At 35.9% G+C, this 18,417-nt stretch overlaps 2 pseudogenes across 1 annotated transcript; both read right to left on the reverse strand.

The window, feature by feature from the left end:
* Positions 1 to 5,675: 5,675 nt before the first annotated feature.
* On the reverse strand, positions 5,676 to 12,028 carry LOC149249402 (uncharacterized; annotated as a pseudogene).
* LOC149249403 (beta-amylase 1, chloroplastic pseudogene) lies at positions 5,964 to 18,417 on the reverse strand (annotated as a pseudogene). The gene is made up of 4 exons (XR_016265166.1): positions 18,356 to 18,417; positions 16,595 to 17,160; positions 7,566 to 7,746; positions 5,964 to 7,443 (listed from the first exon to the last, which is right to left on the reverse strand). The product of XR_016265166.1 is annotated as a beta-amylase 1, chloroplastic pseudogene (transcript).

Genomic DNA, 18,417 nt, shown 5'->3' on the forward strand with positions numbered 1-18,417 from the left:
GGAGAAACATCAATTCAAGTGGATGACACTTTGATGTCAAAAAAGTTAAGTGGTAGAAAAAAGGAAGCATAAACCTAGGAAGAGGAATCTCAAAAAGAAGAAGTAAACATAAGTTCAAACATAGTGGGAGTAATCTCAAGAGTAGATACGCAAAAGAGGAAATGTTACATGCATGGTTGGATAGCCATAGCCTTGACAAGGGAGCCTAGTTGCAAAAAAATGAGAAGTAAGCAATTAGAGGAAGTAATTGTTTTGTTGTTAAGATCTTAGGGGGATAAATTGTAGCCATAAGTAAAAATAGCCTTTTGCAATTGATGTCAAAGTGGGAGAATATGCAGAAATAAGGTGAGATAGTAGACAAGGGGGGCAATTTCAGTTACTGAGAGAAGTTGTAGATAAAGGAAGAGTTACATTCATTAAGAGAAGTCACAAATAGAGGGAGAGTTGTAGATACTAACAAAAGTTGCAAATAAAGGAAAAGTTGTAGCCATTAAGAGAAGTTGCAAATAGAGGAAGAGTTGCAGACACTAAGAAAATTTGCATACATAAGAATAGTTATAGATAAGGAGAAGCACAAGTTTAGAGAGGGCATTCCTTTGCCATTGATGTCAAATGGGGAGAAGTTGAAAGCACAAGGAGAATTATAGATAAGGGTGAGATAATGGGGTTCTATATTATTATTGCAAAATTGACTAAGGGTTTCCATTAATGAAAAATGAGGAGAGTGTTGGAAACATTGTTTTCATTGATGTCAAGGATAGGAGGAGATTACATATGTCCAAGATAAAAATTGGAAAATGAAGATTGTTGGAAATATTGTTTTTGGACTTTGGATGCCCAATTTGTATACCCTATATTTGAAGAAACTTTTAATTTGATTTCATAGCTCAAATTGGAGCATGAGCTATATGGTTGAAAGCTTATTCTTAGACCTCTCCAATGGCATATGGCACTCCTTTTACCTCCAAAATAAGGAGGATATATGCAATATTTCGTTAAGATAACCTAAACAAATTACAATAGGCTGGCCAAATTAGTTTTACAAGTTGGTCCTATAAGTGAACGTAAAAACATTATAAATAAATGATAGATGGGTTCATTTGAAGTGTACCCAAGTAAGAAGAGATATGGGGTCACAAGAGGAGCTGAGGAATGAATTTTTTGGTGATTCATTAGATAAATTTTGAGGTCTAAAATGGACCTCTAAGGAATATTATAAAATAATAGTGGAAATAATAAAATAATATTAGATTACCTCATCAAGTTTTGGAGGGAAAATATAAAAAACTACTTTTTAACTCGTATTTTCAACTTATCCCCCTACAATTTTACTCCAATTTCATGCATGAGCACTCGTTGGATGCAAAATTTAATTTTTCATCCAAGGAGTACCCATATTGCATGCTTTTGATGGGCCCTGCTACATGAAAAATGTGAAATACATGAAAAAATGTTATTGCAATAATATTTTTTCATGTATTTCACATTTTTCGTGTAGTTGGGTCCATCGAAAGTATGCAACATGAGTACTCCTTGGATGAAAAATTAAATTATGCACCGTATGAGTGCTCCTGCTTGAAATTTGAGTAAAATCATAGGGAGATAATTTGAAAATACGAGTTGAAAAAATAGTTCTTTTTTCAATCTTTTTACCTTTTACTCCAAAAATGGTGGAGCATCCCCCATGGTTGACATCATCATATTTAATCTTATTGGTTCTTATAAAGTTGAATTTTTTTATACATTTTTGTATTGAGACCCAATTTTGACCTCAAAATTTCTCTAATGCTTAGAGTCTAAAGGTGGAAGCAAAATAGTCATTTATGGGGTTAACAAGACATCTTGGAGTTTTCACTATAACTTTTATTTCATAATGTTTTAGATTGTGAAACTTAGAGGAACTAGAGATAAGATCTTCATATACATGCAATTAAAATTTTAGATCTTGAATTGCTATAATTTTGAAGATATGTTTTGAGAAAGATAGGTTACTAGAATGCTCATGGAATCTTCTTGAAACCTGTCAACTTGATGTTTTTGTTATAACTTTTCTTCTGAGATGTTTCAGAAATAGAAGATCTTCATGTACCAGTTGTTAAAATTTTATGCCTTGGTTTCCTATACTTTCAAATATATGTTCTAAGGAATTTAGGCTTCTTGAATGTCCAACAATTTTCCTCAAAATAGATATAAGATATCTCTAGGTACCTATGGTAGAAATTTTAGAACTAGATATGCAAAATTGGATTTGTAGCATGTTGTGTAAGTTCGTTCTTAGGAAGAAGCCAAAATCAACAAGTGTTGGGAGAATTAGACTTAATGAAGGAAGAAGCAACAAGTAGACCTGGTGAAGGTAGGAGCACTTAATAGACCTTGTGAAGGAAGAAGTAGTAAGAAGACTTGGTGAAAGTAGGAGCAACTAACATACATTGTGAAGAAGAAATCAAACTCGATGAAGTAGGTTGGTGCCTACGAGTATTTGCAGTAGAGGGGATTAGCGTATATTGTATGTTGGTGCCTACAAAACAACATAGGAGATTGTTGTTTCCTATAGGTTAGTTCTTATAAAGCAATAGAGGGGATTGTTGTCTCCTTTGTGTTGGTTTCTACAAAGTAGTATAGGGGATTGATGTCTCCTATTGGTTGGTGCCTACAAAAAAATAGAGGGGATTGGTGTCTCTTTTAGGTTGGTGCCTACAAGATCTTTCATATATTTTTTTTTTGTGTGGTTTTCTCCCATTAAGGTCTCAGTGTATCTTATGTCACTTGTTTAGTTTATGAAATTGATGTTTTATGATGTTTGAATGACTTTAAATACATAAAAAATATCATTATACGGATTCACCCCCCATATCAGTATACTTGTGAATCCAACACATCTTGGTATTAGAGTTCCCATCTATGACTTATTTGCGTGCTATCTTGGCCAAATTTTCAATCTCCTTGGAACCATCAACTCTCGTGGGCCCACTCATTTGCACATAACTAAACATAGTCATCTTGTGCACTCAATGTTGCGATGTCAGTTAGAAATACTCCTTTGTATTCTCATATTTTTTTTACTAGTGTCGTGAGTATGGAACCTTGCTTTCAAGATCCCAAGAGATACTGAAGGCAAGCATAATTTTTTTGGCACCTAGAGCATTTGCAAGAAGAAGGGCATTACAAACTATATTTTTTTTGGTGAATTGTGTTGATTACTAGAGAAGTCAACAAAGCTTTAATTTAGATTTGTATGAAATATTACTGAAATCACCCATTTGGCAGGTTGGGAGAAAAAAATCTTCTTACATTCTCACCTTTTGATCATTTTTAGCTTGTTCTCTTGGACAATGTATCTTTCCGCATTCAACATATAAATAGGCATTCATTAAGAGATCCAAGTCCCAATTATATGTTTTAGGGCCAAATTGCATGATGATCATAGGCAGATGTCAAGACTCGTTTCTTCTAGAGACAACCCCATCTTTAATGAAATATGATGTATATTTTTACCCTAACTAGTGAGGTATCTTGCCTACAATTCATGCCCTTGCTTCCATAACTTGTGGTTTCAATCCTTCTTTTCTAGTGGCTCTTTTATCCCCACCACTTACATGCAAGCACAAAGGGTGTCTCCATCTTTGCATATGATAAGAAACACAATGACTATGTTTTCTTATTTTACTTGGTGCCTCATTGACAACTTTGGTCAGACCAATATGCCTGATTCCAAATAAAAATTGCAATATTCATGTGCATTAAGCAAGAAGAAATGAAGTAGGCATAGATTTGTATTCATAGTGTATGGTGACTTTTCAAATTCATCCATCCATATATTCTTGTTCACCTTGTGTCAAATTCCCAAGTCACACCCTACATTTTGCATTTATAGCCTAGGTATTTAAATCACCTCAATTTAGGTATAACTAGGTCTATCTGTGATTGTATTGGACATCCCTGTGAGTGAATATTGTGAGTGTATTGGGCATCCTTATGATTAAAACTTTCGAATGCTTGGGTTACATTTGATATTTTGGGGCTTCAAGTGATCCTTCCTTCTATTTTGGAAGCACTACACCTTCTAGGCATTCAACTCCAAAATCAAGAATATTAAACTTGCAAATATATATATATATATATATATATATATATATATATATATATATAATGTAAGTTTACATATAGTTTTTAAAATTGAGTTGAATTGCAAACGTATGCATTTTTAGTAGAGTCTAACAAACTCTATTTGTTAAGTTTGAATTTCTAGTTCAATATTAGATTCCTAAAACTAACAATGTCATCAAGTTGGCCACATGGAGGATCAATGTTTTGATATTCGTCCTTATGAGCATAGCGGAAAGCATAATAATCCTTTATATATATTTTTAAAGAGTAAAGATTCAATATGCTTGGATCATTTCTTGGCAATGGTCATCAACAACCAAGAAGATATATCAATCATATTGAAGAATTCGTTCTTGACTATTGATACATCTTGCAATGAAAATATTTTCATCTTCTCACCTCGTATCTAATAAGGGGAAATAATAATAATTAGTGATTGATAGGTAGGCTCCAAGTTTTCAAATCTTGCCAATCAACAGGAAAAAGTGAACCTTAAATTGAGCCAAATGCATATTGCATGAGTGTGATTGGTTTGTGGTCTTCCTTAAATCATTGTTTAGTAGAAGACTTACCACTTATACTAGACATTAGTTTTTGGTCATATTTAAAACATCATTTTAGAGCATTTTTAATTAGCAAAGGAACTCGTCAGCCTTAGAGTTAAATTTCAAAGATTGTGGTGATCCTAATCCACCGTTTGCCACAGGGAACTGTTGAGCCAAAGAGCCAAGTTCTAGAGTTTGTGGTCATCCATAAACGACCATTTAGTAGAAGACATCAACTTCTCCTAGTCATTTGGTTGGTGTTGATATAAAAACCACCAGATTTAGAGAGAATATTTAGCCATTGGCAAATGTCCACTTCCAGATTCAACTTTGTACTTGGACTCACATACTCTGCTTTCGATTATGGGGGGATGTTGGAAACATAATCCCTTAAGGTTATGACATTTTTTACTATTCATTTGAGAGAGAATATAAAAAAACACAAATAAATAAGAATAATCATGAGTCCAAAATACCTCTTAAAAGATGAATCCAAAAACCATAAATCATGTATTTATGTGTATCATATAGATCAAATATATGATATATCACACACTTATCTTCTTTTGTGTGTGTCTAACATATTTACTTCTAACTAATTTTCATAGGTCATATAACTAGCATTTGCACCAAATGTTGCAAAGGAAACGCCGTAAGGCATAAATTGAGGAGCAATGGTGACATAGGAATAGGAAAATCTAAATAAGATGCAGAAATGTGCATAAATTGAGGAGCAATAGTGACATAGGAATATGCAAATCTAAATAAGATGCAGAAATGTGCATAAATTGAAGAGCAATGGTGACATAGGGATAGGCAAATCTAAAAAAGATGCAGAAATGTAACAATCAACATCTGGGGACATTTGTCCCCACGTCGCACCTTCTTTAATAAAAGCTCTGTCACGATGGTGCACATGCAAGCCTATACAACTTGTACCAAATTTCAGTTTAAGATTGCGTTGACAACAAAGAGCAACCTAGAAAAATTCTTTGATCTTGTTAAACTGTTTTTTAATCTTTCTTAGGCTCCAAATATAGTTGAAATTACCACACCCCCCTTGCACTGTTCCATGACCTTCCTGTCTTCTTCAGACACAAGGAACCCTCGGGTACGGTAATTGGCAAAACCACAAGGCAAATCAGTCCCTTCAGAATAATTGAAATACCTTTTTCTTTCCTTCACATCCAGAGTTCCACCAAAGGTCACTGGACCTGCTGCTGAATAGGGGTTTTCAGGTCCTTTCATGTACTGTAGCCGAGATTTACCAAATAACTCTTATTTCTGAATCTGATGAACAATAGCCGAGACTGCCAACAACAATGAAACATAGTTTTAGCCTGATTGCTTTAACAGACATGCATGCCATAAGGTAATGTTTCTTGATAGATCTCTCAAATTGTTAAATATGAGGATCTGTAATTACCTGAAAACTCAGAATATAAGTGGCAAGATCGATTTTCCATGGCTGTAGCTTTCCTAAGAAAATACTTCTCCGCTTCATAATCTGAAGGGTATTCGAGCAACTGCATTGCAGAAGACAATAGAAATTGTAAATTAATACCCATCATGATTGAACCTTTCAGGACTCATATAAGCACAAGTGCCCACAAAGGAATTGCACTAGGGCAAAGTGTGAGCCAACACAGTTCTGACACCGAAATCGGGAATCTTGACTTCTCTTATTGATCAGTAAATTGGAGGGCTTTATATCATGGTGAACAATTTTGTTCTGGTGCAGGTAATGCAAGCCCTTGAGCACCTGCCTGGCAACCTCAGCCAAATAGTGTTCTGGGATTTTCTTATGGGTTTGAAGAACCTACGCAAGGGTTCCACCATCCATGTAGTCCAACACAAAAGAGACTCATATATTTGTACCGTCTCAAATCAACATCTGTCCCCACATTGCACCTCCTTCAATAAAAACTCTGTCACGATGGCGCACATGCAAGCCTATACAACTTGTACCAAATTTCAGTTCAGGATTGTGTTGACAATGAAGAGCCACCTGGAAAAATTCTTTGTTTCCGTTTGAGTTAAAAATGTTTTCATGGCATACACCGAGTTTGGATACCAGCTGTCCAGAAGAGCACGTTTCATTCTATTTTCCTTCATTCCCGGTATAACCAGAATCACCACTGGAATTTACAATGGAAAACAATTCAGTCCTATCAACTCCATTAAATGCAATACACATATTAGATATAGGTGCACAGTCTCTATCATCTCATGTTGGCAGAGGCAGTAAAAATGACTTCAATTATTGAGAAGTAAATCAGTCATCTAATCCAATATAGCACAAAATTAACACCCATGGCATCCATCAACATCATGTATTGGTTAAATTTGCAGTTATGGATCCTCCCATATTATGCTCTTTCATGACCCTTCACATTTTAAAAAATTGATAGTTTTTGCAAGCTATAATCTTAGTATCCAATCAAATTTGAAATGAATTAATACAATCAAACGGAATATGCAGCCCACATTCTGTCCAGATACGATTTGCAGGCGCTGGATTCATAACCCAAAGAAATTTGCAGGTCCAAAGGAGGCTCTTTGAAAATTCTTCGATTGACTTTGTAAGAGTGTCAATATTCATTTGTTATTGTATTAAAAATGGCTGATTCGAACATGTGAATCCTCACTTTGGGTGTCATCATGTCTCTTACATATGCAAATGGCAACTGATCCTGATGATTGAAGATTTCTAATTCATTGAATAACATGCAAGAAAATAGCTTCATTGGAAGGGTGTGCTTTCTCAATATCAGTGCAGTATCAGGCACATCTGTAATGCCAACAACACACAAAATAAAAAAATCAGTTAAAGAGAGAACCAACCTCAAAACAAATCTCAGATGCTATCACACTAAAACTTCACTATAATTGAGCAAAGTTGAGTTCTCATACCACTGCTGTAGGAATCTTTTCAGAGCTCCAAGGTTGCAAGCCATTGGCACAGTAATTGTCCATTTGATATCTCACAGCTATTTTGCTCCCCCCACTTTCTCCATCTGACTATAAAAATGGCTTCCTCCATGGTATGCGTATCACAGGGAAACGATAAAGAATACCAAATGTAACCAATTACCTGGAAAAAGCAATAAAGGCCTTGTGCGTTGGGGCACTGAAGGAGAATTGTCAATATGTCAACTACAAAATATATCCATCCCATGTTATTAATTTATTTTTGCACACAACTTAGAAACTAATTAGAAGCATATGTTAACAATAACATAGACAAACTTTAATGTACATTTTGCTGAATTTAACAATAGTATTGGCTTATTAGATTCTGTTTGGAACAACTTAGTAAATGAAACTGAAAGAGTTTTATATGCCATTTATGCTTTTTATTTACCTTTGTTCTGTTTGTCCATTGCAAGTATTAGATCAAACTGTTTAAAGTCTGTAGGTGATATAGACCTTGATATAGAAGTTATCTCTATTCCACGTTTCTTGGCTGCATTCTTCATCTTGGGATCTGCAGGACCGCCCTTCAAATAGTTTCAACATATTAATACGTGATACCTATTTATTGCATTATAATAGACAAAAATACCGATTCAATTAGCCTTGACCCATGATAAGCTAGAACCTACCTCATGGTAGTCAATAGTTCCAGCAGAGTCAATTTTGAATGCTGATGTCAATCCCCTTTTCTACACAGCATCACGAAATACAGCTTCTGCAGTGGGACTCCAACAAATGTTGCCTTCCAAGAACAAGAATAAAAAGAGATTATTTTCCTGGAGAGATTAGCAAATATTTTTTCAACTACTTAAGATATCTAAACTTGCAATGCTTTTATCATTCCCAATTGCAACAATAGGAGCCAATAACAAATCATTATCCTTGACAAATCAGATAATAATTTTTCCACAGCTAATAATCATTATCCTTCTTGACACTGATATGCATCACGGCCCTGAAAAAGCAATCATGACCATTGAGATATTAACGGTAACTAGTTACTAGGATTTCTGCTTTGTAAAGGACTGAAGTAATGCATAACTCTACATGAAATATTTAGTTACCATGAATTGGTAATTATTCTACAATGTTTTTATGAAGAAGTTTATAGTGGATATTCTCTCATGTGATTGTTCTTTTTGTTCCATTTTCCACTGGCAAGTTAAACTCATGATTAAATATTAAAAAATGTGTATCATTATAAACTCAACAACTTATGTAAACATGAAGCGGGCTCACGTATTTAAATGAAACTGAAATGCATCACTCAACACTAAAAATAGAAAGATGGAAACCAAATCCTTGGCCCTGGATTCCACTAAAATGTTTCAACTAGATTTAATGACTAAAGACACAAACATTGAGTGCAGAGAGCATAATAAGCCACACTCCTTGTTGACCGGCTCTGTTTTGACATGAAACTGACAACCAGAAACACAAAAAAATAATCTAGAAAATACATACTATGGAGAGACCTTATGGAAGCAGTAAATTGACCATTGAACTTAGAAAGTTCAGGCAATTGGAAGTAGCAAACAAAGTGATCATGTCAAGAGTCGGACCCTTGTTTCAATGGCCCTCCACACACCACAGCCTTTGATTTGATTTCTTCCTTAGAAGCAGAAGGGCTTATTTGTTAAAGGATAAGCCTTAGTCCATTAAGATTGATCATTAAAGCATCTGCTTTCAGGGGTTGTATGATGGGAAAAATAGTTGAGACAAAGCCAAGGCCTTTCTGAGGTGAGATTTCCCTTCCTCTCTCTTCCACATCCAAGGCTGGACCTTGATGTAATGCTCTGAGTTACTAGAAATAACTAGAGAAATACTAAAATACTAAATACACCAAATATAGAAAGGCACGGTGGCTCAAAAGTATAATAATGATGAGACACATCTACATCTCTTAGAAATAGGAAAATATCTCTTAATAACCAAAATATTGAAAAATCATACACAACTGTGTGAGAATGGCTATAATAATCTCTTGTATATAGTAATTAGGCCCTCCTTATTAATGAGGACCCAGTTCCCCATTAATGTACCATTTCTTTATCTTGTGTCATCATGGCAAAGTTGTACCCTAACTAACAACCCCAGCTGCCCCGTAGCTTCCACCCAATCAAGAGTTGGCATTTAGCCCCTAGACTCCATACTAATTTCTCTAGCAATTTTACTCATATCTGGTTTTATCGTAAAAACTGCCAGGATTTTGTCAACAGTTGATCCTTAAACAGCAATGAAAATATTTAATGGTATTTCTGTGCTCGGTATAAATATTTAAGGCTGTTAAAAATATATTATCGTAGAGTTATTGTTTGTATGACTATTACTTACCTTGATGGGACTTTGAGAATCTGAAAATGTGTAGAGAACTGCAAACTGAAAGCTCTTGGATAAACCAAAAACATGTCATAGATGGAATGGCAATGGGCATGATAAGCAGCGTGCCTATTGTGGCAATCAAAGCTATTCTACCTATGAGTTCCAAAATAAATCTAAGCATTGTTGTTTGATAAAGCTAACACCACTAATAGTCCCTGGGCAGCTCAATCGGCGGTGGATGTCCTATAAAGTCTTATGTAAAGTTTGTGGTCCAAAATCCTTAATTAACTTTGTGTACAGTGTGTGGGAGCGTGCATAGATTCGCCTAAAAGTTATAGTCGTAGTAGTCACAATTGACTCCATATCATGCGAATTCAAACCTGTACCCGGCTTAGTTGCTGATTCTTTTTTATATATAAATATATATATATAAATATATATATATATAAATATATATATATAAATATATATATATCTATATCTCTATATATATATATATATATATATATATAAAGCAGCTGCTAAAACACTCTGATGATGTATCAGGGATCTAACAATGATAGGACAAGGGATAGCCATGCGGGTCTCTGCATTGCGGAACTTCAATAGAATTTAGACAATGAGGCACATAAGGATAGTGCACAGCCTTTAGTGTCTATGTCCTTTTGTATTTTTGACAGTTGGTTGTCGGTAACTAGCTTAACAGGTTGTAAAGTTGTTCAGTGATATCCACTAATTCTGTAAGCTTCACAATAGCAAGGCAAGGATGACAGAATCCCCTTGCGGGCACCTTAGGCTAGTTTGAAACTCGTCAGAGAGATGGTTGTCCAATTATGGGCAAACGATGATAAATATGTAGTCTATCGTAGTAGTATCATTTTGTACAAAAGTAGCCCAATGAGCTATCTTAATTTTGTTGCAGTTCCATAACGTTGGTTGTTACCCTGCATTAGACCAGTTTAGCCTAATTGGTGGATTCCATATATTTCTGTAGTAACCGTGTACTAAATCTCATCGGATGTTCAGGAAACTGTACATCCTAAGTTTTAATAATCCTTAAATTAGAGGTATATATTGCAGTCATTTTTTTCATGTTTGAGTTCCACGGCTTTCAGCTCGAACTTAACTCTTTGATTATCAGGCACCCACCCTGGCTTGAGAGGTCACACCCATAGCATTAATAGCCTAAGGGGATATTGATTCACTAGTGAGTTTGGCGAAGTGTTAAGCTGTCTCCCAAGCTTTCTCACTGTGGGCTACCCCATCCATATGGCACCAAGGAATGAGGCTAGGTGCAGATCTCAGAGGATTTTAACAGAATAGTTATCCCTTAGACCCCGCACCTCAGTCGGAGGATGCAGCCCCTCACATCATGTTTCTTCTTGAAACGCTCAAAAGGGTAGAAGAAAATTTCTATGTCCTAACCGGACGTTTGCTGGTATTCAGGCATTACTAAAATTTGCTCTCTGCAATCATTGGGTGGATTGTATGACTGTAAAAATCTCCAGTGCCAGTTTATTATGATTTGTTCTAATAGAAACATAGATGAGAAATTGGGTCAGGGTTTTTAAGAATATAGAAGCTACGAAGAACCTAGCTCCTTTAGTTGAATTGAATAGAACTACAAAAATTTAGTTCGCTCAAGTCAGGCATGATACAGAGAATTGTGATTGGCTTCAGGCTTTGGATCTATAGTGTACAATATACTATAATCTTCTACAATTGAATGGCTGACAATAATGGTAGACACTATGGAAGCATCATCGCGAACAATGACCAATACCGAACGAACTCGTTGAATCATTGGATGGACGGTACTCACCAAGGCAAACAAAGAGAACTCCAAAAGGCTTGGAGGTTGCAGATGAATCAAACGCCATGGACCTCAATGCTTCTCTTCGTCCTCCTGGTCTGCTGCAAGTTCGGATTAAACCTGCAAACTTTTGGCCTGAAATGAGATGATAAGTTGTGCTAAAAATGGGTGAAGGTGCAACAATTTGGGAGGGAGAAGCTTTTAGAGAAAAGAATGAACTGCGAAAGAATGGGCAATGAATGAGGCTGCACACCATCAACTTCATCTGCCACCCACGGATTGATAAATCCACGCAGTTCTTGGAGCGAGAGTATTCCTATAAAGTACAAATATTGATATAACAGCACAAGGCTACGCATGGAGGGAAGAAAGACACGAAGAGTCTCTGCGAAGAGTCTCATCGCCAGCAGAAGAGTCTCATCGCCAGCAGGCAGTCTCTGCGAAGAGTCTCATCCAGCAGGCCAGGCCTGGCCTTTCATGGCCCATTACCATGGGAAAAAAACCATTTTTCTATGAAAAAAACAGATTAAACGAACGGCAGAAAACACCCCAGTCATCTAACACACAGAATCAATGGATCAGGATCGCACACGTCACATTTTAGGGATGTCTTTCTCAGAGGGAACGCCTTACGGCGTAAAAATAAAAATGGATTGTAAAATTACATTATTCCAATATTTAAACACATCGTCTTACTTTTCGCACACATTTATTTTTCTTTCATGAGATTAAGTAGCTGATAATTTAAATGCCTATGATGTCAACTTTTCCCAAGGTTAACCCTGCCCTTTTCTCTTTCAAGTGTCTACAAATATTTGGTACCTTTTCTTTATGATTCAAAGTGCAGCATTCTTCATTTATGGTTGGTTCAAAGTGCAGCATTCTTCATTTATGGTTTTTATTGCAGATTTTCTGGTTTCCTTTCTATTTATGAGCCTAATGAATACTAAACGTTTCAAACATTTTGTGGACTTCTTGTCACTTCCTTCTGTGGAAGAAACGGAAGCAATAAGAACCATAACAGAAACATGAAACATGCAAATTATTTTGAGAACACCTTGATGGAAAATGTATTTAGTCGCCTTTTCAAACAGATTAGAATGAAAATCATGGAGCAATACAGCTCAGTTACAATCCTAAGGTCACTTTATTTTGTTTCATAGTATTTGAACAGTTTAATTACTTTGAACTTATGCAGGTTCTAGATTCTCTCTTTGTATTCAAAGGGTATGGAAAAAAGTTAGAAAAGAGTTAACTGTAACTTTTTTCAGGTTTGATAGATACATGAAATTTATAATTTATATAAAAATGTAATTGATATTAAAATAGAATTTATTGTTTATTATAAAATAGTTATAAATTCATTAAAGAATTATAGTTTAAGTGGTTTGGTAAATAATTCATTTCTTTACTTAGATAAGTTTAAGTCTCTAAGAACATGTTGTCACTGGTCATTCGTGACATTTATAAAATAGCTTTATCTGGTGTAATCTTCACAGCCAATATTTCAAAATTATTAAATCTCCAAAATATTCTCATTATTCTAATAAAAAGCCACAAATATGTAAGTTTAAATCTCTAAAAATATGTTGTAACTAATCCCTTATAACATTTTTATAAACTAACTTTATCTAATGTAATCTTGACAGCAAATATTTTAAAGTTACTAATTCTTTCCAAAAAAATCCCAGTACTCTAATAAGAAAAATCACAAATCCACTTATTTTTTTCCATTCTTGTACACCATAATGATTTACAGGTCTCTCAACCAGTGGAAACTTGTAACTTTATATTTTTGGTTGCACTCATTACTAAGCAAATTCAAATAGCAAAGAAAAGAAAGTGGAAATTAGCAACTGTATATTTTTGGTTGCACTCATTACCAAGCAAAATGAATACTAATACAAGTAATGTTAATACTTAATATTATGCAATTAGTCAAACTCTTTCATAATTGGGTTGCTATATTTCAGTTGGGTTGCCAGTGACATATGCCTCAGCATTAAATCAGATTCAATTTTTTGTTCTCTGTATTCTGAATTTCATCTGTTTTCTTGGTTTGTTTATTTTTCTTGATGGACAAAGGATTATATGGAATGTATAGAAATCGTAGAATTTGCAATCCCTTCATTTATTTCTAGGTATTTAGGGATTTGTATGCATATTTTAATATGCAGTCAATATTGTTCTAGAAATCTGAGTCTGTATATATCTAGCTATTGAATTTTCTGTTATGCATTTAAACGATAAAGCACAGATTCCAAATTCAGATCAGGTTAAGATGCTCTCTGAAAAAGCACATATTCCAATTGCAGCCACTGGATTAAAATAATGTGTTTTTTAGTTTTTGTTTTTTCAAAGATGTTACTTTACAATAAAAAAACAAAACCAATATCAGCCAATTTGAGAGCCCAGTTGATGAAGGCATAACATTATAAGTAGTAGTTGGCATTGCTATAGTACATTCTTATAGGTTAAGCGTAAATTAGATGGTTGTAAGAGATAGAGGTATATATTGCAGTCATTTTTTTCATGTTTGAGTTCCACGGCTTTCAGCTCAAACTTAACTCTTTGATTATCAGGCACCCACCCTGGCTTGAGAGGTCACACCCATAGCATTAATAGCCTAAGGGGATATTGATTCATTAGTGAGGTTGGCGAAGTGTTAAGCTGTCCCCCAAGCTTTCTCACTGTGGGCTACCGCATCCATATGGCACCAAGGAATGAGGCTAGGTGCAGATCTCAGAGGATTTTAACAGAATAGTTATCCCTTAGACCCGGCACCTCAGTCGGAGGATGCAGCCCCTCACATCATGTTTCTTCTTGAAACGCACGCTCAAAAGGGTAGAAGAAAATTTCTATGTCCTAACCGGACGTTTGCTGGTATTCAGGCATTACTAAAATTTGCTCTCTGCAATCATTGAGTGGATTGTATGACTGTAGAAATCTCCAGTGCCAATTTATTATGATTTGTTCTAATAGAAACATAGATGAGAAATTGGGTCAGGGTTTTTAAGAATATAGAAGCTACGAAGAACCTAGCTCCTTTAGTTGAATTGAATAGAACTACAAAAATTTAGTTCGCTCAAGTCAGGCATGATACAGAGAATTGTGCTTGGCTTCAGGCTTTGGATCTATAGTGTACAATATACTATAATCTTCTACAATTGAATGGCTGACAATAATGGTAGACACTATGGAAGCATCATCGCGAACAATGACCGATACCGAACGAACTCGTTGAATCATTGGATGGACGGTACTCACCAAGGCAAACAAAGAGAACTCCCAAAGGCTTGGAGGTTGCAGATGAATCAGACGCCATGGACCTCAATGCTTCTCTTCGTCCTCCTGGTGCTCCTCTTCGTCCTCCTGGTCTGCTGCAAGTTCGGATTAAACTTGCAAACTTTTGGCCTGAAATGAGATGATAAGTTGTGCTAAAATTGGGTGAAGGTGCAACAATTTGGGAGGGAGAAGCTTTCAGAGAAAAGAATGAACTACGAAAGAATGGGCAATGAATGAGGCTGCACACCATCAACTTCATCTGCCACCCACGGATTGATAAATCCACGCAGTTCTTGGAGCGAGAGTATTTCTATAAAGTACAAATATTGATATAACAGCACAAAGCTACGCATGCAAGGAAGAAAGACACGAAGAGTCTCTGCGAAGAGTCTCATCGCCTCATCGCCAGCAGAAGAGTCTCATCGCCAGCAGGCAGTCTCTGCGAAGAGTCTCATCGCCAGCAGGCCAGGCCTGGCCTTTCATGGCCCATTACCATGGGAAAAAACCATTTTTCTATGAAAAAACAGACTAAACGAACGGTAGAAAACACCCCAATCATCTAACACACAGAATCAATGGCTCAGGATGGCACACGTCACATTTTAGGGATGTCTTTCTCGGAGGGAACGCCTTACGGCGTAAATATGATATTGTTAAAATGCCATAGTCTAACGGTTTTACATACTAAAAACGACAAACAATTAAACTGAAACATTAAAAAATTGTAAAAAACTTATAAAATTTGTTTAACAATTGCTTGATTGTTTAGAAAAATGTTAAAATATTATAAAATTGGTTTAACGAGTGAGTGATTGTCTAATCAGGTACAAAAATAATTTAACTCTACCAAGAATAAAGATAAAAATAATGCATGGAAAGTACCATTAACCATTGTTTTTTTTATTAATCTAGGAGAATCGGTAGTTGGTGAGAGTTATCCTGAACAGACCAGGATCAAATCTGACTAGCTGCCACTATACTGCCACTATATACGTAAGCTAAGTGCAACCGCCTGCAATCTGAGGGGCTCTGTTGCTCATTGTGTGTGATTTATGTAGGGACGAATGGATAGCTCGACAGATTATAGTTCATAAAAACTCGACAGTCACGAATGGTGTTCATTTCTAGTCTTTTCCACTTGGATTTTGGTCTTTTCCATACCTGGATTTTGTGCATTTTTTTAAGTTATGAAGTATGAACAAAAATAAGGAACTTACTAAAACACTTGTATTAACCCTGGCACGCCATAAATTGAATTCTGGAGGTATTAAATTGATCATAGCTATGTAGCTGCAGTGATCTTATTGAAACACCTCTTCAAATCAAAATATGAAGTCCTGTTACTGCAATAAAGGCTAATTATACTGAGTTAGAAATCATGTTAATGTCATAAGGATTAATTATACTGCTTTGGCATAGCCATTAAAAGCCTGTCTTTGGGCAAATTTTACATGGAGTAGGATATATACAGGAACCAATTAATTTAATTCCACCAATAAATATTGTTTATATTCAGATTTTGCTTGCTGCGAAAAAAAACGTATACTTTAGGCCTAATTATGCAAGAGTGCAGCAGCCTTTTGGATCAATGGGCCCGTAGCATGGACAAATGAGTCTGTATCTCTATGTTCTTGCTCCCATGAATTTGAGGTCGCCCCTCCTTGTGCCATTTTCGTAACAAATGAGACAAATAAGCTCTAATTTTCACGCTGGAACAAATGCTGGCTCATTCTCAAATAAGTGAATGCACACATTGGTTCAACTGCGGTGTTTTGACCATCTTCTGGTAGTCGGAGACTGGCATTCCCAATGATCTGATTATGTGCACCTTGATCAAATCTTGGAAGAGCATTCTCCCCTGCAAGAGGGACCCCAGCCTTCCTAGTTGCAAGGATGACTTGTTTGATCAGCTTCTCTGGCGAGCACTGTGCATCTCCTGGCTGTTCCCAATCCTTCATCTCAATGCAAGTAAAATTGAAAATCACCCCATGTATTGCAAACATGGAAGCTATAGGCTGATACCCATCTCTGAATCTGGTATTATAATATCCAGCAGTAAGTTCAGGGGCATGAGATCTGGTTCCATAATGTTTTCTTGGTTTGTTTATTTTTCTTGATGGACAAAGGATTATATGGAATGTATAGAAATCGTAGAATTTACAATCCCTTCATTTATTTCTAGGTATTTAGGGATTTGTATGCATATTTTAATATGCAGTCAATATTGTTCTAGAAATCTGAGTCTGTATATATCTAGCTATTGAATTTTCTGTTGTGCATTTAAACGATAAAGCACAGATTCCAAATTCAGATCAGGGTTAAGATGCTCTCTGAAAAAGCACATATTCCAATTGCAGCCACTGGATTAAAATAATGTGTTTTTTAGTTTTTGTTTTTTCAAATATGTTACTTTACAATAAAAAAAACAAAACCAATATCAGCCAATTTGAGAGCCCAGTTGATGAAGGCATAACATTATAAGTAGTAGTTGGCATTGCTATAGTACATTCTTATAGGTTAAGCGTAAATTAGATGGTTGTAAGAGATAGAGGTATATATTGCAGTCATTTTTTTTCATGTTTGAGTTCCACGACTTTCAGTTCAAACTTAACTCTTTGATTATCAGGCACCCACCTTGGCTTGAGAGGTCACACCCATAGCATTAATAGCCTAAGGGGATATTGATTCATTAGTGAGGTTGGTGAAGTGTTAAGCTGTCCCCCAAGCTTTCTCACTGTGGGCTACCGCATCCATATGGCACCAAGGAATGAGGCTAGGTGCAGATCTCAGAGGATTTTAACAGAATAGTTATCCCTTAGACCCGGCACCTCAGTCGGAGGATGCAGCCCCTCACATCATGTTTCTTCTTGAAACGCACGCTCAAAAGGGTAGAAGAAAATTTCTATGTCCTAACCGGACATTTGCTGGTATTCAGGCATTACTAAAATTTGCTCTCTGCAATCATTAAGTGGATTGTATGACTGTAGAAATCTCCAGTGCCAGTTTATTATGATTTGTTCTAATAGAAACATAGATGAGAAATTGGGTCAGGGTTTTTAAGAATATAGAAGCTACGAAGAACCTAGCTCCTTTAGTTGAATTGAATAGAACTACAAAAATTTAGTTCGCTCAAGTCAGGCATGATATAGAGAATTGTGCTTGGCTTCAGGCTTTGGATCTATAGTGTACAATATACTATAATCTTCTACAATTGAATGGCTGACAATAATGGTAGACGTTATGGAAGCATCATCGCGAACAATGACCGATACCGAACGAACTCGTTGAATCATTGGATGGACAGTACTCACCAAGGCAAACAAAGAGAACTCCCAAAGGCTTGGAGGTTGCAGATGAATCAGACGCCAT

This window comes from Pinus tabuliformis, chromosome 7 (genome assembly GCF_031772625.1).
Source record: "Pinus tabuliformis cultivar Carrire ecotype Pingquan chromosome 7, CPIR1, whole genome shotgun sequence".
In the NCBI taxonomy this organism is placed as follows: domain Eukaryota; kingdom Viridiplantae; phylum Streptophyta; class Pinopsida; order Pinales; family Pinaceae; genus Pinus; species Pinus tabuliformis.